Below are 21837 nucleotides of genomic sequence, written 5' to 3' on the forward strand. Positions count from 1 at the left end.
TCCAACTTCTACTTATGCTATCTGCTTCGGCTTCAATGCAATTGGGAAGTGTTTGTTTTCCTGCTTCCCCACAGCATAATCATGCATTATTGTACCTCCTAGGGTTTCCCCAGCTTCTCTCCAATCTTTCTCAAATCCACTTTTCTCTGAAGTTTTTGGAGGAATCACAGTAAAACCTGGATGGCTGCTGTGAGGGTAAGGAGATTTAGATTTTCCCCACTCACATGGTAGCCATTTTCACCCGTCGCAGGAGCCTTTATTTTTTTAATTGGCATTAGAATATCATTATATAACATTATAACAAATATGTGTATCAGATTGTCTGAATTCCCAGCTTTCACTAAGTTTCTAGACCTTCTGTTGTGGAGCTATAAGGGGAAATGTTTATATTCTCAATTGAGAGGCCTAGACTCTTTTTTATTTTTAAATGAAAGCTAGGAATTCAGAGAACCTGATATACATGCCCCTTGAAATGTGGTCCACTCTCCAATCTCCCTTCTCAGCAGCCCTGGACTCCTCCCTGGTGCTGAGAACATTAGACTTACTGCTTAGTAGGTTCCCTGGTGGTGAACATGGTGGATGTGGGGGGGGGGTCACATGAATCATGCAAGGGGACACTGATGTCATTCCCCTGAGATGTGAGGGGTGTTCTAGAGCATGTGGGAGTGTGCCTCTCCCCCATTGCAACATTCCTGCACCTTCCCCCCATTGGTCAGGTGAGAGGTGACGGGGCAGAGACTGGGGCTGGGGAGGGTTCCCTGCCCCACTGAGGGACTGGCAAATCTACTGCTTAACATCTATGATTAGGAATTCACCATTAACATCATATAAAAATGTTTTCAATCTTCAGTCACAGCAACTCCAGACATACTAATAGGGATGAACTGATTTCCCCAGTTCTGGTATTTTGTTTAGATTCTAATGGTTCCAGTAGATCCCAGGGGGAGCCCTCAAGGTAATGAGCAATTAAAAATACCCAACTTGGAAACCACGATCTGGAGTATGGAGGCAATTTTGGGGTGGATAAGGACCAATAAACTAAACCACAATCCCTACAAAACAGAGGTGCTACTAATGGCTTGAAAGACTGATATGCAATTTGAGGTGGTTCCTGTTCTAGAGAGGCTTACACTTTCCAAAAAAAAGCAGGTTTGCAGGCTGGAGGTGCTGCTCGAACAGAGCCTCTTGTTGGATAAAAAGGCAGCGGTGGCCAAGGCCCATTTCACTAGCGCCAGCTGAGTTCTTTCCTGAGCAGGGAAGATCTTGCCACTGTGGTACATGCTCTGGTAACATCTAGACTAGGTTAGTGTTATGTATTTTTGTGGGATTGACCTTGAATAGTGTCCAGAAACTACAGTTGGTAAGGTATTGAAGCAAGAATGCTGTCTAGAGTGGGTCATAAGACTCATATCACTCTAGTCTTTTCCCATCTATACTGGCTTCCGGTCTGAATTCTGGCCCAATTCAAGTTGCTGTTAAAGGGTAGAGGTAGTCCCCTGTGCAAGCATCAAGTCATTACTGACCCATGGGGGGACGTCACATCACAATGTTTTGTTGGTAGACTTTTGTTATGGGGTGGTTTGCCATTGCCTTCCCCAGTCTCCCAGGAAACTGAGTACTCATTTTATTGACCTCAGAAGGATGGAAAGCTGAGTCAACCTTGAGCCGACTACCTGAGCCTGGCTTCTACCAGGATCAAACAGGTTGTGAGCAGTGCTTGGGCTGCAGTACTGCTGCTACCGCTCTGTGCCATGGGGCTCTTACCAAGTTTTCTGGGGGTAAAGCGTAGATGACTGGGGAAAGCAATGGCAAACCACCCTGTAACAAAAAGTCTGCCAAGAAAATGTTGTGATGCGATGTCCTCCCATGGGTCAGTAATGACTCGGTACTTGCACAGGGAACTACCTTTACCAAGCTGCTGTTACTGACCTTTAAAATCCTACATGGCCTGAAACCTGCATACCTTAAGGGGTGCATGGCCCCATATAAACCTACTTGACCATTCCCATTATGTTCAGGGGCTCTGCTTCAAGCACCACTATCATGTTAGATGGCTGGCAGCCCAAGACAGGGCCTTTTCAGACATGGCACCAAATTAATGAACTTCCCTCCTCAGGGAGATTTGCCTAATCTCTTTTATCATTGTTTTTGCCAGCAGGTGAAGACTTTTCTGTTTCATCTGGCATACCCTATCTGACCCTCCTTGTTTGTTTTTAATTACTGATTTTATATATGTTTTTGAAAGTTGTTTTTAATTATTGACCTCTTAAAGGGTGTCAATTAGGTGTGAAGGCAGCATACAAATGTTATATATGAACAAATGAACAAACAAACATTTTCACTGGGTTCCATTAGATCTTTGTTTCTACTGTGGCTGAGAGAGAGGGTGTGTCTGTGAATGGATTTTGGTGCATATACCCTCATATTTCATTTTCAACATAATTTTTTCCTTTAAATTCTTATTTTTTTTAAAAAAAAAATGTTTAGCTGACAACTAGGACTCCAGCATGACATTAAAATATTTCTAAAATATTTTTTTGGGGGGGGGGTGGCGTCTTCCTGTGTGTGTCTTTTATTTTGCCTTATGGCACCAGTGCATCAGTGAGCCAGTGCAGAGTTTTTAAAAAATCATTTTTAGTTTTTAAACCCTGCTTCCTTGAAACAAAGTATTTTAAAAACATTACTCTTTATATTTGCTTATATAGTAAATTCTGGAAATATAAATGTAGAAGAACTTCAGACTGATATTATCTGTGGTGATGTGATAAAATGTCCTGGTAATTCATAAGCCCAAAATCCAGGGATGAATTTTGCAGAAGAGAATTTGTAACATCAAGACTGCATTCTGAAGTTCAGATTCCAAACATATATCGGCAACTCATAAGTCTTTTGAATGCAGCAAAGTCACTGATAGCTCTTAACGGGAAAAATCATCTCCCTCCATCAATGTCACAGTGGTACTCTTGAGTTTGGGACCAATTTATAATTGAAAAAATTACTGACAGGATCCAATATTCAAATTCACCTAATAAAAAAACAAATTTCTATGAGAAATGGATGCCCTTTTTTGAGTTCATTGAAAGGAACGATATGCAGCCTTCAAGTTCTTTATACCGCACCATCTTGGAACAATGATGGTTTTTATTTAAGATTTCTACTCACTGTTATGAGAATTTGCTCAAAGTAAAATTTACTTTCATACTGTGATACACCTTCATGAAATCTAAGTTTTCAATAATTTATACAGGTTAACTTCATAATAATATTGTATTTCACCCTTATATGTATCAAGTTATTGTATGTATCAAGTTGTTTTTATTGGTTAATAAAGTTGAAAAGTTAAAAAAAAGACTGCATTCTCTACTTGTAATGGATGGCACTTGCTTCTGAGTAGATCTGCCTAGGATTGAGCTGGAAATCATACAAGCTGATCTAGAGGGCTCAATTTGAGTTGGGATCATCAAGGATTTATCCCTAAAGTTATTTGTGTGTGGGGGGGGGGGGGGTTAGAACTCAGCTCAGGAGCACTGAATTTTCAGCAGGGATGTGGCAAAAAGGGTGATTAAATGTTATAGCTTACCATTGTGGCCTTGATTGTTTGCACCCAAGTAATGTTGTCTACTGGCCAGGAAAAGAATGTCCAGTTCCTTTTACAGAGATTTAATATGCAGAAATAATAATAACATAATAATAACATTCGATGTATATACCACCCTTCAGGACAACTTAATGCCCACTCAGAGCGGTTTACAAAGTATGTCATTATTATCCCCATAACACCCTGTGAGGTGGATGGGACAGAGAGAGCTCTGAGAGAGCTGTAACTTACCCAAGGTAATCCAGCTGGCTTCAAGCAGAGGAGCGGGGAATCAAACCTGGTTCTCCAGGTTAGAGTCCCACCTCTCTTAACCACTACACCAAACTGGCTGTCCAGTTTGGCTCTCCAAAATGGGCACCTGAAGCTTTCTTTATATGGCTTGGAGCCAAATAAAATTACTTGGTAATTACCAGCCGTTCAAAGAGCACTCCCAGTTTGTTTCTCTTTGCACCTATCCCGTCAGGATGCATCATGTAAATGACCTGCCACTGGGGCAGGTTTTCTTTTAGGAGCAATGGCTCAGCAGGGTCCATGGTGGTGGAGAGTGCCCTCAAGTCACAGCTGACTTATGGTGACCCCAGTGGGGTTTTCATGGCAAGAGACTAAAAGAGATAGTTTGCCTTTGCCTGCCTCTGCAACGCTGGTCTTCACTGGAGGTCTCCCATCCAATTACTAACCAAGGCTGACCCTGCTTAGTTTCTGAAATTTGGTGAGATCAGGCTCATAAAGGTTAAAAAAACACAGATAGGTGAATTGTTCTGGATCCGGACCGTTTGCTTGCTTTTGTCCATTAACGAACATGGACTAGGCAGCGGAAAGCAAAAGAGGAAGGCAGATCTGCTTATGACTGCACTGTAAGTCATTAATTGTGAGATGAAAATACTTACAAAATGCAGGAGAGGTGTTTGTGGCAGATGTGAAGGGAGAAGCTGGGAGAAAACTCAACAAGACGACCCAAACAAAAAAACCTAGCCTTTTGTATATAAAATATGTCAAATAAATTGTTGAGCTTGAAACAACACACAAGGGAAGACAGGACTTGCCTCAGACCAAGAAGTGCTGAACTGCTAAATATAATAATGGCTCCTTAGTCATCCTTCCCCTGTGTGTACTTTGGATGTTTCGAAAAACAGTATTTGTAACACTTGCTGGTGAGCACTTTATCAATGCTTAGAATATGTGTAGTTGTGAAACTATACCTGTACACACATCACCAGTTGCATAAATCATTTTTGTCATTAGATGTGGGAAATAATATGAGTGTGAAGAATGACAAATGTTACAGCTTGCTTTATGGACAGGGCTCTGTAAACTGCCTCTATGAAGGTGTGAGCAACTTTATGCATGGCTATACTATTACAGAGTTATATTTATTTTATTCAGTTAAATGTTTTTATCCTACTTTACTCTCATAGTGGTGACTCAAAGCAGCTTACAAGTAAAATACACATACAATAAACATTTACAATGCAAATACATTTACATCCCAACAATGTGACGTCGCAGCATCCGTGCAAAATGCTATGACATTGCGTTTAATACAGCTACATGGAATGTATGTATTTGCCACTGGGAAGCTGGTACCCCAGGGACAGCCCTGTTTCTCACTGATACATATATACAGGAGTAGATGTTATCAAAGAACTTGATTTGTGTGCATAGTCAGGATCCATGGACAGGATAGCAAAATTCTAATGGGCTCTGGGGAAGGCAGCCTTCCAAAGGCATGACCTTGTTCTCTCCTGTATGGGAAATGCAGTGGTTTGAAACAAGTGGACTTTTCTGGCTTCAATCTGCCCCACACCCCGGACCTCCACCTTATTGCTAGGGCAATAATATCTGCCAGGGGTCTTAGTTATCTGAATTGCTTTTTGAGTAACTTCAAATAAAGCAAATTCTCATGATATCCTCAAATAGAATGCTTGATCCCTAAATTCCATAGGTTCAAACAAACACCACAGTTCATATTTAGGTATGTTGTAGAATTAATTGTACATCAAACCCACCAAGGAGTGGTGAATTGCCCTAAGATTTTATCTTCCCAGGTACTGTTCATGTTATCACATCAAACAATAGATTTTAGTAGAGTTATATTACTTGCAAATAACTACTTTCACCATGGAAGGGAGTTATTTGCACTCTGAGCCCCAGATCTCTTCTCAACCCTTATCCATCACCTGTCCCTTTTTTTCCTCCTGAATTTGCAATGATCCAGCTTTCCAATCACCTTTAGAATTAATTAATAACAACCCAAACTAGATGAGGACATGTACTAAGTGTTCATATCAATTAGCCTCATTTACACATCAGGCATATACCCTGGATATAAATATAGCACCCCAACAAGTGCTATGGGTTCATCTGTCAGTCCATCCTGCTTAGGTGCCTTAAACGTTCATTGGGAGGAAGGTGCTCATTTTGTGTGTGTGTGTACGCACTTGAGCTGCCTTTTGTAACTGAATGTTGATTTTGGTTTTTTTACTATTCCCCCAAACTTTAGTAAGAATAAATCCTCCCTCCCCTTCCTCATCATAGACCAATTCACAGGATCCTGGGCTAGTGGTGCTGGTCTGTGTTTTGGATATGCTCAGAGGGATGCCTCTGGGGCCAGAGGGTAGACACATATAGCCGTTAGAGTACCAGCAGGACTCCAGTCAAACTTAACACAAATCATGAGCCAAGTACAAATATGAAGCTATCTTTTAAGTAAGACCTTGGTCTGTCAAAGTCCATATTGTCTACTTTGGCTGACAGCAGCTCTACGGGGTCTCAGGTAGAGACCTGTCACATCACCTACTACCTGGTCCTTTTAATTTCAGGTGAAGGGGTTGAAACTGGGACCTTCTGCTTGCAAGCATTGGCTGTACCAGTATGGTCCAGGATGCGGACATCCTGGACCATACTGCCATGACCCACACAGAACCAAGGGCTACAAGTAGAGATGGGCACGAACAGGAAAAAAAACCAAACATGATGTTCGTTGTTCATTCCCATCCACGAACAAGGACCCATGAGCAACCATGAACATGGCCCTGTTCATGAACATGTTCGTGGTTGGCTGTTTGTGGGGGCCAGCAGGCTCTTCTCCAGCCATCATCCAAGTCAAGATCCCTACTGCACCACTCCCAGAAACCTGACCTGAGCAGGCACCAGGAAAGGTACCAGTAATAAATAATAGCTTGGCCCCAGAGCCTGGCAGCAGCCCTTGAACTTGAAGGGTAGATCCCTATCCCACCACACACAAAGAAAATTCAAGATCCAATGCAAAGAAAATTCAAGATCAAAATGCCAACAGCAACTGTCTCTCTCCCTCTCTACTGTCTGCAAAGTTAGAGCTGGGAGCCCCTCTCCCCCCTGCTCTTTGCTCCCTTGTTGTAACAACTTTGGAGCTCCACACTTGAAAGGAAGACCTGCCTATCAAGCTAAATTGGGCTTAGATTGGGGTTTCCAGGGCAACAGCAGAAGTTCAGACAGAGTTCAGACAGTCCCTGCCTAAGTTGCCAAGGGAATTGATTGTAGGTGCCAGACTGTCTGGCTTGACGAACAGCAACAAACAGCAACGACCGAGGCTTGCAACGGCCACCTGTTCGTTTAGAATGGGGCCTCACGAACAGCTTGTTGGAGAACAGCAGATTGGGCTGTTTGTGGCTTTTTTGTTGTTCGTATTGTTGTTCGTGCCCATCTCTAGCTACAAGCCATTAGGTAAAGAACCTTTTAGCATGCATTTGCTACATCTAAAAAAGGGAGGGACAGACATTCATCTCAGGTTTATTCAGCTGGCTCAGAAGGTTCGCTGTATTTACTCTGTTCAATTTCAATACAGAAAGGACTTTTTTTGTCCTAATAGAGATTCTAGTCCTTTAACAGCTGTATGACAACAGGCCCCTCAGCTGCATCTTTCTTCATATTTACATCCCCACATCAGGCAGCTCTTCATTTCTTATACTTTTCCCTAACACAGAGATGTCCAAGTCCGAGAAACCACTACAGATGCACATTAACTCTCTAGGTGAGGAGAGAGAGTGGACATGAGTGCTGGTCTTGCCCCTTGCTTCCACATGATTTCTGGGTGGTTTGCACAGGGCAAACATGCAGAGGAAGTGCTTGCATGCACACCCCCATGTCTTGGTCAGTGAGATTCCAAAAGCAGTGTTGCTAATCACAGGGAGGGGGTGTACACAGTCACTTTCTCAGCATAGTTGCACTCTGTAGATGAGCAGGTAGTCATCAGAGGCAGTGGGTGGGTGTGTATGGGGAGGGGTCATCTGTACCGGGCTAGAGTGACCCTTGTTAGGGACCAAACAAACATTCCTGGATACAACAGTGTGCCAGTTTTCTTGTTTTCACACATTATATGAAAGCTCAGATAAAATAGCAAAACACTAACAAGTCCAGTTTGATGGTACTTTGTTTCCTTCTTACCTAGTCTTGCCAGTTCTGGCTTGGGAAATTGGTGGAGATTTCCTGGGGAAGGGAGAGAGCTCAGTGGGTATGTGATACCATACAGTATGCCCTCCTAAACTGCCTTCAAGAGAACTGATCTCCAGCAACAAGACTGCATCTGCTGCACTAGAACTGGACATTTTACAGTTGCTTATGGTTCCAGACAGCTGCTCTTATTACAAACCATTGCTAAAAGGATGCTCAAGAAAAGATACAAAAAGAATATAAAAGAATATTCAGGCAGGATGGAAAGGTAATTAGGATTCAAAGAGAAACCAATTGGTTTTTCGATGGCTTGCTAGGTCAATTTCAACAAATATGTGTATTCCTGATGCTACCAAGCAGAAATGAATCCTTATTTAGTGAAAAAAGAGAAAGGATGGACCATACCTTTGTCCAAAATGCAGTCAGAATGTTATTTCAGTATATTAGAGCAGCATAGAATAAGTTCATCTAACAAGCTCTCTTTGGCTGTTTACTGTGCCCGGTAAGCATCTTATTAAATGCCAAGAGGAGGTGAACAAAGAAGAGCTCTTTTTTCATCCTAGCTGGCAAAACATTATACATTCTTGTGTGTTAATCTGTTTCTTCTTCCCATATGGTTATTGGTGGCTGAAATCCTCATAATAAAAGGAGAGATTCTTGACTGGGAACAGCAGCATAGTCATGTAGGTTTTTAAAGAAAAACAGTATGGATGTATTACGTATGGCATGGAAAGAACAAACCATTTTTGCAGACCAAAGTATTTCTCCCCTCCTGCAGCTGCCCCAAATGCCCTCACTCACATAAAGATGCTTTATATTGAAGTAGACTAGTGGTCCATCGAGGACAGAATTGACTACTCAGACTAGCAGCGGCTCCCCAGGGTCTCAGGCAGAGGTCTTTCACATCACCCACTAATGGTTTCTTTTAACGGGAGATGCCAGGGCTTGAAACTGGGACCTTCTTCATGCCAAGCAGATGTTCAACCACTGAGCCACAGCCCCCCTCCAAATGCTGCTGTTCTCTTCTTGGGTGACAGCATGAGGCAGATGAAAAAGTGGTGCTATGAGGATGGAAATCCTTCTGACTGCTTCATTGGTTCCAACCCACAGTCTTCATTTCTTTATGAAAATCATAGCAATGTTTTCCCCTCCTCATCATATATCCCTTTGGATTTGCCTGTATCATTGTTAAGGATGAGCTTTCCATTGTCTGCAATGTACTTGGATTTTGGTATGTGGGTAATAACAATATGTCTGTGTTCAATGTTCATAAACCAACGTAGAATCATAGAGTCAAAGGGTTGGAAGGGACCTCTAGGGCCATCTAGTCCAACCCCCTGCACAATGCAGGCAATTCACAAATCCCCACCCCCACACAGTGACCCTTACTCCACGCACAGAAGATGGCAAAACACCATCAGGATCCCTAGCCAAACTGGCTTGGGGAAAATTGCTACCTGACTCCAAGGTGGTGATTGGCCTTACCCTGGGCAAGTAAGAAGGCCATGAGAATTTAGCACTGATGTAACCCCTCATGATCTGCCCAGGTTCACAGAATCAGCATTGCTGTCAGATGACCACCTAGCCTCTGCTTAAAAACCTGCAAAGAAAGAGAGCCCACCACCTCCCAAGGAAGCCTGTTCCACTGAGGGACCACTCTGTCAGGAAGTTCTTCCTAATTTTTAGCTGAAAACTCTTTTGATTTAATTCCAACCTGTTGGTTCTGGTCCGATCCTCTGGGGCAAAGGAAAACAACTCCGTGCCATCCTCTATACGACTGCCCTGCAAGTACTTGAAGATGGTTATCATAGCACCTCTCAATCATCTCCTCTCACCATCTTTGTTGCCCTCCTCAGGACACATTCCTGCTTGTCTATATTTTTGTCTATGCATTTAAACATTTTCCTAATGAAACAGAAAAAGCCACAAAGAACATTTTCCAGCTGACCCTTTGCTGTTCTAACTCCACACTCCCATCTCTACAGAGTATATGCATTTTACTTAGGGAAACAGCAGAAGCATATGACTAATGGTACTGCCAACTACTGAGCATTGTTCTTATCATTACTTTGTTTTTAATATATTTAGTATAACCTGTAGGTCAAATCCTGTAATTTAGAGTTAATACAATTTCCAAATTGATTTCCATTGTCTGAGGCGTGACTGAAGCAGTTAGGAGTACACCACATGTGATCAATTCTGTGTAGTATATTGGTTAGAGAATTGAACAAATGCTGAAGAAACTTGTGTTCAAATCCTTACTCACCTATGGAGCTTGCTGGTTTACCTTAGGCCAGTCACACTCACCCTGCCTACCTAACCTTGTATGGTAACTTGGGCATTTTAGAGGAAGGGTGCTATAAAACACATCCTGACTATCCCATGGGAACATACCCATTTTTTTTCCAATTTATATACCGTCCTTCAGGACAACTTAATGCCACACTCAGAGTGGTTTACACAGTGTGTTATTATTATCTTCATGACAATCACCCTGTGAGATGGGTGGGGCTGAGAAAGCTCCAAGAAGCTGTGACTGACCCAAGATCACGCAGCTGGTTTCAAGCAGAGGAGTGGGGAATCAGACCTGGTTCTCCAGATTAGAGTCCTGTCACTCTTAACCACTACACCAAACTGGCCTATTTACTCAAAAGAACGATCACTTTGAAGATGACCATCCTTAGAAAAAGTTATACACATTTTTTTTAATGATTGGACATAACTGTAACTGCAACTGTAAGATAACCCTTACTTTTTTTGTTTGTTTTGGATGGCACACTTGGAAAAAAACTAGTCTTGCATTTAACTACTAAAGACTGAGTTGCATTTTTGTAAAGACTGTGGGTGATTCCGTTCATCCTGGCATATCGCTATACTCACACAATAAGGGCGTCTTCCTGGCATGATTTCTGATGTTATCTTGCCTCGAGAATGGCATCATGGCGTGATAACGTCAGAAATCACTCCAGGAAGATGCTCTTGATCCATGAGTATAGCGCTATGCTGGGGCATGTGGAATCGCCCTGTATTCATAGTGAAAATCTTATATGATACCCATACCCATAATGGGATCAGCCACAGCAGGGATGGATTGGCAGTTGACTTTACTGGGGAGAATTCTGGTGAGCTATTGCCCAAAGCTCCACCTACTCCCACAGTGCTGGCAAGGAGACCTATGGATGTCACTGGCATTGGATGAAGCTGCAAGCCACTGTGTCTATTCTCCTTGCAGGGAACAGCTAGGAGGGGCATGGGTGCTGCAGTGCCTGATTTCACCTGTGCAAACAAGACCCATACTCCTTGCCAGCCCCACTGTGTGTAGCCAAGGAAGAGGAGCATGGGTACAATGGTGTTCTGCTTAGCCCCACACCAGCAGCACCTGTACTCCTCCTTGCTGGAAAACCATATCCAGGCCAATGAGGAGGAGTACCAGCACAGTGCCATTTGACTTTGCCCTTTGCTTCCACTAGTCCAGTGCAGCTGCTGAGTGAGAGCATGAGCACATCATTGTATGGCAGCAGTCTGTGAGAAGGCGCATAGGCATCATGGCACTCAGCTTCATCCTGTGCTGGCCCAAACATGGATCAGCAAGTGAGGAAGAGCATGGGCACATATTACCTGGCTTCACTCTGTCAGCACAAGTGTGGTGTGGACAGTGAGTAACAGATGGCATTACTCATACCCCATACATAGATCAACGCCTGGTTTCTCTCTGCATATTCCTGGAAAGGTGAAGCATGGCAGTGCCCGTTGCCCTGCGGCTTGTGTAAGGTGGAGCTGGCCAGTCGGATCTTGCTGGTGCCTCTTTTCTGCCCAGCTGGTTCAGATGAAGGTGAGGTGTGTATAGTAGTGGGAGGAGGTTTCTTAGGGCCATTTTAGCACCCAGCCTGCCCCTCAGCCACAGTGTCCCAGCAGTTCATTTCTATACTTCTAGAAACCCCTCTTTAACTACTGCAATTACAAAAATTGCTTAGAAGGTCACAGATTATTTTATCTGCAAGTGGATTCCTAGGAACAGTAAAAGCTTTTGCCAAGAGAAAATTTTAGATGCCTGAACTCTGGGGAATCAAAAAACAATTCTGTGTTGGGCAGGACTGAGAATCCCATCCTGTGAATTAAATCATTCCCAGTCTTTGGTTTTTATACTCCCAGTCTCAAAGTGGCACATCATTGAGCTGTTCGGCACTCTTTTTACAATTCCAAAATGATTGTTGATCAGCAAGGAAAATCTTTGGTCTTTTCTTTAAAGCTAAAAACCAAGTTAAGTCTCCTTCAAATGGGCAGCTCCACTAGATTAGAGCTGGGATTTTTTATTTATTTTTTTGCTGTGGTATTACCGTTGAACAGCACCAGGCTAAAATACTGACAGTGGCGACAAAGCTCGCCCTCTATACGTGCAGATCTGCCCTTTGAAGTGCCAAGTGTTTGATCAATTGTGAGCCTTTGTCCTTTGGCGGCTGAGTTCTGGGCATCTGGACAATGTATTACATAAATGGGAAGTAAGCTGTGGGCAACCAGGCAATGTGCTATATTAATGAAAGCTAAAATAATTTGCAGAATAATTCTTTTCTGTCTGCATCTGTATCTACTTCTGTAGCATCGCCAGAGAATTATAGGCAACTAATGATAAACTGTGCCATACTGCAGCCTCTCTATGCAGCAATATGGATTTATGCCCTTTAGTGAAAGATATGTTTTATGTTTACCTGTTAACTTATAGTTACATCTAGAGACAACAGAAAACTTTAGGGAATAAAGCACACTTTAAATGTTCACATTATAGCAGAGAGGAAAACACTTACTCCCACTTTTAAAAGGTTCATTGAGCTAATAGAACCTTAATTAATAGGCTGTGAAGTGTTATATATGTTTTATACCTAGAACAATGTGATCTGTTACTTGCTAGATCTGATTTGACAATTTATTAACAGATGACTCTTTGCAGTGCGTGGCTGTTGTCTAAGCATTGCACCTATCTCCACATGCTAACTAATGACTCATTATATATCCCAGTCCTTCCAGACATCTCTGGGATTGACTTCCAGAAACAAAATATGTAGTTTAGTTAGTCTGAGCTCTGGGTTATCTCTCACATTATTCTGGTCTTTTTCTTGTTGTCTGCCGGTGTTGCTCTATCCCCTAAATCCTTGTTCTTTTCTTTGCCAGATTCATAGTAGTAAGGCAAAATCATATAGATCTGTGATTGTGCCATTGGAACAAAGGTTTGAAGGAGGTCTCTACATAAGAAAAGTATGCTGAAAGAAATAGGTAACAAAATTGTGGACACTTGCTGCCAAATATAAGAGGGCTCCACAAATATTCTAAAAATAGCGTACCCTATAGTAATTTAATGATACAAGTGCACAGTTGTCAGTTTTCAAGTTCAAGAAAATCAGTTTTAATGTTATGAAACATTTTTAACAAAACAAAATTGCTATATGGCTAAAACAGTTAAGACAGGTGATGGCTGACACAAGAACATTGATATGGCTTTGCTTCATTCCAAGTAACTGCTTTTCAATAGTAGCTTCTCTGTGTGTATTAGATCAGTCACGGACTGATGCTTTACATGGTGGGCCCATTGCCCAATGTGTGTTAGCTGCAATGATGTTGTTAGGTGCTCAGTTCTGTGCCATGTCAGTCTTGCCATCTGGCCTGCCTGTGCATGAACTGGGAGTTATATTGCCTGCCTCATGCCACCATTGGCCATTGGGGGGGGGGGATTTGGCCTGGGGGCAATTAGTGCTGGACATGCTGCTTGTTGGCCTCCTATGCTTCTTGGGGCACTAGGGGCATGGCAGATGTTGGGGGATTGCTTTTTCCAGACTCCATGGATGCCTATGGGCTAAGACACAGGCTTTGTTGATGTAACTTTCCTCCAGAGGCATTCCTAGGTTGGAGTGGCTTAGGAAACCAACTAACTCCTTCCACACCCCTGATCCTGCCACTTCCCTCTCTGGTGCAAGGGGCTGCTCTGGCAGCACTCTGACAGGGGGGCATAGTGGTTCCACAGCAGTGCTTAGCCCTTTTATGCTGGCTTTTCTCAGACATACAGTGACATAGCAGCATGTTAGCTCTCTGAGTGTTTAAACCCACCAACCTCCCCTCCCCAGATTGTGCTATAAGATTCTTTTTAGCAACGGTTGCTGATCATTTGTCTCTCAGGGCCAAGCTACAAGTGACAAATGACACTTGAACAGCAAGTGTATTTCTCCCTGTTCACTTGCCCTCCACTCAATCCACTTGCCATTCAAGTGTCATTCGTCACGTGTAGCTTGGCCCTCAGTAATCTAAAATTGCCAATGACTGGTATGAATTTTAACAGAAAAAAGTGTTTTCTCACTACAGTGAGGTTCATTTCTACTTTCTGGATTTCTGTCCAATTATTTTGTTGTTGTGCTTCAAATAATTAACAGCCACATGAACATGCCTTACACTCGGGCATAACATGAAGATCAGTGTTATTTCCTCTGACTGGCAGGAGTTCTCTAGGATCTTAGGTAGGGGTCATTCACATTGTCTACTATCTGATCTTTTAAGTTGGGGACTGAACCTGGGATCTTCTGTTGGCAAAGCCTGTGCTCTACCACTGGGCCACAGTCTTTCCCCTATCTTCAGATTTATTGGGCCAGAACAGAAGAACTCAAAGGGGTTAGAGCAGCAGCTATGCCAAAACAAACAAATAAAATAGAACACAGCTGCTAGACAGATTTGTGTTCATTCTGGCTGACTTCATAGCATCAAGACTTTATGGTAATAAAGTTTTTGTTTTTGAAGATTGTCTGGAAGCTATAGCTGATGTTTGTTTTTAAATTACTTTAGTTTGATATTTGGATCATGTGAAGATTTTATTTAAATGTTATCATAGAATTCGTTAATCAGTTAAAAGATAATCAATTCTTCAATGGCATGATAGCCCTAATTATCCCACATTTATATTCTGCAAGAAATTTCCTATGTATTAATCCACATTATCTTGATTATGGAGTGCCTCTCGAAGAGAACGTGCATCAACAAGTAGTTCCATGCCCATGCACTCAAGTGACAATGTTGCAAACTCAATCAAACATCCTTGTGCATTTCCCCTATGTGAGTCCCTTCAGAAGCTTCAAAAGTACTACTATCAAAAACTGTTAGCACACTTTAGGCAGATTGACATAGCTATACCACCACATGGCTACAAAAAAAAGTTAACTTTTAATTGTGATGTTTTTTGCAGAAAGCACTCCATCATATATTTATTTGAGATATTTATATTATTCCTTTCAGCCATGGCTCTTCAGGAGGCTTCCAACATATTTTTAAATGTATCAATAAGGATACAATAAAATGAAAACAATAAAATACTGACAAATGGGCTCAGTCTTCCTTCCTTCCTTTTGCAGATAACGTACAACCAAATATCTTAAAAGCTCAAAACATAAATCTTTCTTTCTCTTTTTTTCTGTCTGAGTTTTTACCTAACTTCTTCACTCCACAAAGCAGCGTATATATTTAAATACAAATTTAAAAACAAAATGAATATCATTCATTATTGTCATGTAAACACCCTAAAATCAATAAAAAACAACCAATAAAATTGCCCCAAACTCTCTTCAATAAATTGTTTCTTCCATGGCCTCATAACTGTAAAAAAAAAAAAAAGCACTGGTCCTCAATTATTTAGGAATTTATAGGTCAAAACTAGCATTGTAAACCAGGCCCAGAAACAACCTGGTAGCCAGCAAAGTTCTTTAAGCGCTGACACAATATATTCATTCCAGTTTCTTCCAGTCAACAGACTTGTGGAAGTATTCTGGACAAAATTAGATCTCTGAATCATTTCATAGACTGCCCCACACAAACTTCACTGCAGTATTTTAGCCTGAATTTTTTTAGGGCATAGATAACTGCTGCCAGGTGACATTTTTAGAAAAGACTACAGCTGGCAAACCAACTGAAGTTAATGGCACTTCATTAAAAGTAAACATTAGCTATTTGGCTCATGTCATGATACCCCTAGAGTTTTAAAAAGTTGCCTTAAGGCAAAATCATGCTTCAGTTTATTTTGGTGACTTATGGTACAGAGAACTGCCCTATTCCAATTTCCAGCTCTTGGAGAAAGCTCTCTATTGCATCGCCTTTCAATACTGTCTTTGGAATCACCATTCCCATAATATCACTGTTGAAGTCAGGAGGAAATGTTACTTGTGTAAAAGAGTCAAATGCAAGAGACTGCTCAAAGTGTTTTGAAAAATTTAATGTGCTGTCAGAGTGGCTCCCATGTCAGGCTCTAATGTTATAGTGTCTGGAGTGCTGTCACCAGAACATTTTTTCCAATTCACAGGTATCTGGATAGTGTTTCTGTACAATTCTTGGCTAGAAAAAGAAATGTTGTGATGAACTGGAATTGCAGTAAAAGTATGACTCTTGAAATCAATTTAACTGCTAGTAGAGATGGGCACAAACTGAAATACGAACCAAAATTCGTGACGAACCAGGCCACTTCTGACAAACCACCATGAACTTTAGGCTGGTTCATTTTGTTCGTTTTTCAGATCATCACAGCAGACAACCTGATGCCGATCAATCAATTTCCTAGGCAACAGGGGATGAACTTCCTGCAGACCTTCTGCTCACCCAGAAGTGACCTTCTGCTGACCCAGAAGTGGTGATTTGCTGGTCCAGAAGTGACATTTTCATGAACCAAAATGAACTGATTCATGAACCAGGGCAGGTTCGTGAAAGTTTGTGGTTCATGAAACATGATGAACCACAAACCACATGGTTCATTTTTTTCTGGTTCATGCCCATCTCTAACTGCTAGTGAACTTCACCAAAGTCAATGGGAAGCAAGTGCTGGCCAACTGAGAGAGCTCGAAGGCTTTAGCATTTCTTCACATACCCAGATGTTGCTTATGCTCATTGTCTCATTAAGACTGAGGTTACACAATAATTTTTGATAGGAAATTGCCACCATCTAGTGAATTTTTGTGGTCATTCTCTCACAATAAGACTTATGTTTAATCCAATTGGTAAAACTTACAACATCAAACTTCTTTAAAATGAGACCTCCCCGCCCCCCCAAAATAATTAGAATGAGAAAATGTTAAGGGGAGAAATGACATTTATCCTGATCCAGTAAGAGAGATTTGCATACGGAAGCAGGTTGAGATTTTTAAGTGCAATGGGGTGTTGTGTGAATGGGTTTCCTAAGCAGATGCCCCTATCCAGCACTGAAGTTGCATGTAATGTCTTAATTTACAATTGCATTAACTTATACCTTCATTATTGCTACTAACATGTAGTAACAGTTTTCTGTCAAAAATGAATGAATAAATTTAATTTTATAAAAGCTTAGAAGTGCTTTTATAAAGCATCACTGAGATCTATTTTCACTGAGGTGGCAAACCAATGTCTGGGCTGAACCACTTCTGAGTGCAGAGACTCACACAATAAAATTCTCCTTCAAGTTTCATGAATGATCCTTTACACACAGTAATCTAGTATGTTAGAGCAGCTAAGCTAGAACCTCTCTCCTTGACATCTAGTTTTCCTTAGGGAAAGAATTTTTTGTACAGATTAGAATTCAGTCATGAGTCCTACCTGCTGTCTAAAGTGTTACACGCAGGGGTACTACCACAGTGTGAACGAAGCCAGAGAGATCCACTAGAAATATCACTTGCATGTATTTTGGAAATTATGTAAGATTACTGGGTATGATTCAGCCACTTTTAAATGTCTCTGATTGCAAGAGGAGAAAACACCAGGATTTGAGAACAGTGGCACTTTAGAGCCCAACAAGATTTTTAGTTTAGCTGGGTAGCTGTGTTGGACTGCAGTAGAACAGCAGGATTTTAGTCCAGTGGCATCTTAGTGACCAATAAGATTTTCAGAGTGTTAGCTTTCAAGAGTCAGAGCTCCCCTCTTAAGGCACAAGCAGAAATGGAAATCCCTGACCCAAAGGGATTCCAGCCAAAGGTAGATGGGGTGTTACAAGAGAGGGCATCAGGATGTAAAGACACTGAATGGTAGAGATGGACAGAAATATACTGCAGAAATATGTATTAATTTGTAAGATCTGATCGATCAGAGGCTAGATTAAGCTGGAACTAAAGGTAATAAATATGTGTTAACTATGGAAGGTTTGATCGACCAGGTACTGGATTAAGCTGGAATTAAAATTAACAAAATATATTGACAGAACTGGATACATTAACAGAACAAATAAAAGGAAAAAATAAAACAGTCATAACTGGAAAGGAAGATGGATTCACTCTATAGATGGATGGAACGAAAATACAAAACAAGAACTCAAGTTTGACTTAGCAGGACACAAACTGATAGAATGAGAATGAAAATGGGTATTAGAACTAAATAAAGTAGACCTACAGTAATAATAGGAGGATAGCAGTGAAAGGAGTATATAATTATGATTGTATAGAAGAGATGGACTGAAATGTATAGTATTTACATGTATCATATGTAAAGCTTGGAAATTAGCATCTGTAATGAGGTAAGAATCTAAAGTCTCTGTTCAGCCCTGGGAGGTTCCATTGTTCTGAATTTGGGAATAAACTCAATTTCAGTAATCTCACATTGTAGTCTCCCCTTGAAGTTTCTCTGATTGATGACAGCCACTTTTAGGTCAGCAATGGAATGTCCTGAAAGATGAAAATGTTCTCCCACTGGTTTTTGAGTGCTGTAATTTCTGTCAGATTTATGTCCATTTATTCTTTTACATAGTAACTGACCTGATGGTCCAAAAGAGTACATCTCCATTCCTACTCCTGTCTGAAGAAGAGAGCTCCAATTATGAAAATCTTCTTGGTCTCTAAGGTGTCACTGGACCAAGATTTTTAGTGTATAAGCTTTCAAGAGTCAAAGCTCCCTTCTGCAGAGGAGAGATAGTATTTAACTCTGTCATGTTCAATTAACTTTGGTTGAATCTTGCCTTTAGTTCAACTGTATGCACATGTGCAGCAATGACCATTTAGAAAAACAGATGTCATGTCTGTTGTTGTTCTACAGGGAGCAGGAGGAACTAAAACTACTCCTTATTCTTTTCCTCAGTAGCCGATTGGTGCTAATGCTACTTTTCTAAAGATGCACTGCTACAGCAGAATGAGGGAAGAATTGCATATGCAGAACTCCTTATCAGGCTCATTGAATTGCCTCCAGGAAGCCCTACAACTGTGTGTCTTATGGTGGGACTCCTGAGGGTAATAGGGCCATAATAGCCTCTAGCTGGATCCAAGACCATGCCTTAGGCTTACATTTCCCTTACAATGTCTAGTTCTACCCATTATCTGGGCCTAATCATAATCAGCTATACAAAAGAAGTGAAGAAATTTACAATAAATCTTAGCTTGTGATGAAAATTAGGGCCCATGTCCTGACACAGCAGCACTCATCAGCTCCCACTGGCGTCCTGCAAGCTCTGCAAAACTGAATTCTTTGGGGAAAGCTTTTTCACACAGATAATAAGGCTGTGCTGTATGGAAACGGTTTAGGAGATGCTTTATAAAATGATTGAGACTGTAGACTATACCACTGCATACTCTGTGTATCTGTAAATATGTTCCTACTGTGTAGTTCCATTCTATGACATTTAATATGCCATGTCAAATGCAGCCTGGCATAAAGCAAGGGTCTTCATTCTATTCAGTTGGCTGTTTGCCATTTGTGGATACTACCTTGGCCTATTTTGCTTACAGCTGTCAAGTAATTGTTTTTGTGGAACTCAGCCTGCAGGTATCCTACCTTGCAGGGCTGACTTGATGTTTCAGCATTGTACCAACACAACAAATTGTACCAATTATTTCAATTTATGTAATCGATTGATACCCTGTTGTATTGTCCATTTGAAAGTCCCAGCTATTGATTATTTTGATATTAACTGTGTAGTCTACCTTGAGTCGCAGTGAGAAAGATGGACTATAAACAACAACAACTATAAAATCTATATAGTAAAGAGTCCAGTAGCACCTTTAAGACTAACCAATTTTACTGTAACATAAGCTTTCATGAACCACAGTTCTCTTTGTCAGATGCACGGAGGATATGAAGAAACTGGACAGATATATATATAGGTGGTGAGGGGGGGGGGAGTAGATGTAAATCAATTGCTTCTGATAATGAGATCAGTTTGCTTCTGATAATAAAATCAGTTACTTCTGATAATGAGATAACCATTCATAGTCTCTATTCAATCCAAGTCTGACTAAGTCAAATTTACATATAAATTCCAATTCAGCAGCTTCCTGTTGGATTTTGTTTTTGAAAGGTTTCTGTTGAACTATGTTGACTTTTAAGTTCTTGATGGAATGTCCTGGTAGATTGATGTGTCCTCCCACTGGTTTCTGGATGTTGCCATTTTTAATGTCAAATTTGTGTCCATTTATTCTTTTGCACAGAGGTTGGCTGGTTTGTCCAATGTACAGAGCAGATGGACATTGTTGGCACATGAGGTCATATATTTCATTAGAGGATGAGCAGCTGTAAAAGTCAGAGATAGTGTAGTTGATGCCATTGTGTCCTGTAATTGTATTTCCTTGGTAGATATGAGGGCAGAGTTGGCATCTGGGTCTGTTGCAAGGTCTGGTACCTGTGTTGGTGACTCTGCTAGCCAATTCGTGGTTGTTAGTGAGAAATTGTTTAAGGTTGGGGGGCTGTCTGTAGGCAAGGAGAGGTCTTCCACCCAGGGCTTGTGAAAGAGAGGCATCATTTCCCAGGATGAGCTGTAGATCACTGATGATACGTTGGATGGGTTTAAGCTGGAAACTATAGATGACAACCAGTGGTGTTCTGTTGTTAGTTCCTTTAGGTTTGTCCTGGAGCAGGCTGTTTGTGGGTACCAGTATGGCTCTGTCGATTTGTTTCCTCACCTCATTTGGTGGGTACTCTAGCCCCAAAAACGCTTGTTGTAAATCTCTTAAATGGGAGTCCAGATCAAGAGCATTGGAGCAGATACGATTGTAACATAAAGCTTGGCTGTAGACAATTGACCGAGTGGTATGTTTAGGGTGGTAGCTGGAGGCATGTATATATGGGTATCTGTTGGTGGGTTTCTGGAATAAGGTGGTATTTATCTGTCAACTATGTAGTTGTACAGTGGTGTCCAGGAAATGTACGTGTAGTGTAGAGTGGTCCAGGCTCAGGTTGATAGTAGGGTGAAAGTTGTTGAAGTCCTAATGAAATCTCTCAAGGGCTTCCTTCCCATGGGTCCAAATGATGAAGTCATCCAAGAACCTTAAGTACAGGAGTGGTTTCAGTGGATGGGAGCTGAGGAAGCGTTGCTCCAAGTCTGCCATGGTAGGTTGTCAATGGACTATATTTTCCTGAGAAAGTCAGTAGAGTCCCATAAATAGCTGGGTGTGCTGGTGGCATAGGGCCTGAGGATAGAGTCCATATATCCTGAGATTCCTCCTGTAATAGTGCCAATTCCTGAAACAATGAGTCAACCTGGGTTACCTGGTTTGTGGATTTAGGGTAGTAGGTAGAATGTTCCTGGCCGTGGTTCTGGGGGGGGGGGTGTCCATATGAATACATTCTTGTATATCCATGAGGAGTGTCTTTAATATTTTATTGAGTTCTCTTTTGTATTGCTCTGTAGGGTCAGAAGGTAGTGTTTTATAGAATGTTGTGTTGTAGAGTTGTCTCTCTGCTTCCTATGCGTAGTTATGTTTGTCTATGATGACAACTGTGCTGTACAATGCTCCTATAAAATCTATAAAATAGATATAGATCTATAAAATCTATGTCTTCAAAACAGCACACTAGAGCAATGTGGAGTACTTACTTGTACCATGCTGCTTTTGGAAGGAAGACCA

This window comes from Eublepharis macularius, chromosome 4 (assembly GCF_028583425.1).
Source record: "Eublepharis macularius isolate TG4126 chromosome 4, MPM_Emac_v1.0, whole genome shotgun sequence".
NCBI lineage: Eukaryota > Metazoa > Chordata > Lepidosauria > Squamata > Eublepharidae > Eublepharis > Eublepharis macularius.